The sequence below is a fragment of the Ambystoma mexicanum genome, chromosome 2q (genome assembly GCF_040938575.1).
Source record: "Ambystoma mexicanum isolate Mex_15411 chromosome 2q, UKY_AmexF1_1, whole genome shotgun sequence".
NCBI lineage: Eukaryota > Metazoa > Chordata > Amphibia > Caudata > Ambystomatidae > Ambystoma > Ambystoma mexicanum.
The window spans coordinates 695173401-695175900 of NC_090924.1; the positions used below are offsets into that span (position 1 = coordinate 695173401).

A 2500-nucleotide genomic window follows, 5' to 3' on the forward strand; every position below is an offset into this window, starting at 1 on the left:
TATACATCAGCTCGCCGCCAGCGCATCATTACAAAGGAGGGGGAATTTCCAACACTGCCTCTTGGGCCATGGGCTTAAAAGCAGCCAACCATTGGCGACGGGCATCGAACCAGATACGGTCACGCACAAACTATTTTTGGGGGGGAATTGGGGACTCTGTGTTTTTTGTTTTCGGCGCTCCAAAAAAAAGGGCTCGTCCGGGATTTGAACCCGGGACCTCTCGCACCCTAAGCGAGAATCATACCCCTAGACCAACGAGCCACCGCATGCAGAGAGCAGTGAGGGGGAGGGGGGTGGTCTGCTTACCTCACTTGGCGCCATGCCCCAGTCTCTCCACGGCCTGACCCCTGCGTGTCACGTGGCCTGCCCCTGGCGCAAGCGCAGAGGACTGAGCTGCCTCTCAAGCAGAGAAACAAGAAGAAGAGCGGCAGCCTTCGCTGGCCAAAGGCCATCTGCTGCCGCTCGATCGGGCTCGATCAGGCGAGATATATGTGGCTGACTGGCCTAGAGCGCAAACCTGTGCTGCTCAGGGTGGGCAGCTTCCCAGCAGGAGGATGTGTCTTGAAAGCCGACAGAGGCAAGAAGGCGCACTCCCTCAGCCCGCTCCAACCTCTGGATTCCTGCGAATTTCAGAAGAGAACTCTGGGGCAGCATGGCTTCTGTCATCTCCCAACAGCCTCTCTGTTCTTGCTATGTAAATACCTTTACATCCCCCGAACTGAGCATGTCTGTTTTTTTATTTTTATTTTGCTGAGGTGTGGTGCCTTCAACGACCGACAGGTGGCAGGAGAGCACTTTCTCCAACTGTGAAGGGGACTTTTTTCACTTCCTGAGTAGACTGGGCTCAGTGACATATGCCACCAAGCCAGCCACTAGAAAATGCAGGTTTTGCAGCCGTGGGCCAGTGGGGGTTTAAGGGCAGGTGTGCCTCCGGCGTCTCTGGCAGACAGCTCCAGTTGCAAGGCAGCAGAAGAGAACAGGGAGGCTTGCCGGGCGCTGCATTCGGGGGCCCCCACGAGGTTTTCCGCAAGCCTTACACTCTGAAATGTGCTCAAAAAAATGAGCCCGGCTTGTCAGGAGTGGGATTTGAACCCACGCCTCCAATCGGAGACCAGAACACCCAGATGCAGAGAAGAGCTGCGCCTCTTGAGTCTGGCGCCTTAGACCACTCGGCCACCCTGACAGCTATGGGCAGGATTGGGAAAGATTCTTCAGTACTCAATGTCGCCAGGTGCCAGCGCCGGTTTTCATGCCCCGATCTCTGCATCAAAAATACCCAAACACTCACTTAAGGACCCAGGGATGGCAGGAAACGCCCACTGATGGAGCCAGTGGACAGTTTGCAGGGTGCAAATAAGGTCTGGCCTCAGATCACTCATGGCATAGTGCCGGCCTGTCCATACCTGTCGAAACCTGCATGCGGTCAAATGTGTCCGATTGACATTGTGGAAATAAAAAGAAACAAGCACCATGTTTCTGCCCGGTCTCGAACCGGGGACCTTTCGTGTGTTAGGCGAATGTGATAACCACTACACTACAGAAACAGCTTTGGTAGGCTGCGCTCTAGTGTGCTGGGACAGCTTTCAGCTGAAAGGCTTTGTGGCACTGATGTCTCATGGGGCCCGCTGGTACCTGCCAGGTGGCACACACCAACGTGAAAGTTTGGCGCAAGCCTGCGCCGGACCTACATGGCAGCACTCACAGCACCTCACACACAGGCTGCAGACACATACAAAAGACCAAGCTGGATGCAACAGTGGCGCGAGCCATGGCAGTCCCCACCCAGAAGGCATGTCCAAACCTTTATACATCAGCTCGCCGCCAGCGCATCATTACAAAGGAGGGGGAATTTCCAACACTGCCTCTTGGGCCATGGGCTTAAAAGCAGCCAACAATTGGCGACGGGCATCGAACCAGATACGGTCACGCACAAACTATTTTTGGGGGGGAATTGGGGACTCTGTGTTTTTTGTTTTCGGTGCTCCAAAAAAAAAGGGCTCGTCCGGGATTTGAACCCGGGACCTCTCGCACCCTAAGCGAGAATCATACCCCTAGACCAACGAGCCACCGCATGCAGAGAACAGTGAGGGGGAGGGGGGTGGTCTGCTTACCTCACTTGGCGCCATGCCCCAGTCGCTCCACGGCCTGACCCCTGCGTGTCACGTGGCCTGCCCCTGGCGCAAGCGCAGAGGACTGAGCTGCCTCTCAAGCAGAGAAACAAGAAGAAGAGCGGCAGCCTTCGCTGGCCAAAGGCCATCTGCTGCCGCTCGATCGGGCTCGATCAGGCGAGATATATGTGGCCGACCGGCCTAGAGCGCAAACCTGTACTGCTCAGGGTGGGCAGCTTCCCAGCAGGAGGATGTGTCTTGAAAGCCGACAGAGGCAAGAAGGCGCACTCCCTCAGCCCGCTCCAACCTCTGGATTCCTGCGAATTTCAGAAGAGAACTCTGGGGCAGCATGGCTTCTGTCATCTCCCAACAGCCTCTCTGTTCTTGCTATG

General features: G+C 56.0%; 4 non-coding genes across 4 annotated transcripts; all 4 read right to left on the reverse strand.

Moving 5' to 3' along the window:
- Nucleotides 1–189: 189 nt before the first annotated feature.
- TRNAP-AGG (transfer RNA proline (anticodon AGG)) lies at nt 190–261 on the reverse strand. The gene has a single exon. It is a non-coding gene; the product is annotated as a tRNA-Pro (tRNA).
- An 810-nt stretch (nt 262–1071) lies between these two features.
- Nucleotides 1072–1183, reverse strand: TRNAL-CAA (transfer RNA leucine (anticodon CAA)). The gene is made up of 2 exons: nt 1146–1183; nt 1072–1117 (listed from the first exon to the last, which is right to left on the reverse strand). It is a non-coding gene; the product is annotated as a tRNA-Leu (tRNA).
- A 288-nt stretch (nt 1184–1471) lies between these two features.
- On the reverse strand, nt 1472–1544 carry TRNAV-AAC (transfer RNA valine (anticodon AAC)). Its single transcript has one exon. It is a non-coding gene; the product is annotated as a tRNA-Val (tRNA).
- A 450-nt stretch (nt 1545–1994) lies between these two features.
- Nucleotides 1995–2066, reverse strand: TRNAP-AGG (transfer RNA proline (anticodon AGG)). Its single transcript has one exon. It is a non-coding gene; the product is annotated as a tRNA-Pro (tRNA).
- Between the last annotated feature and the right edge of the window lie 434 nt (nt 2067–2500).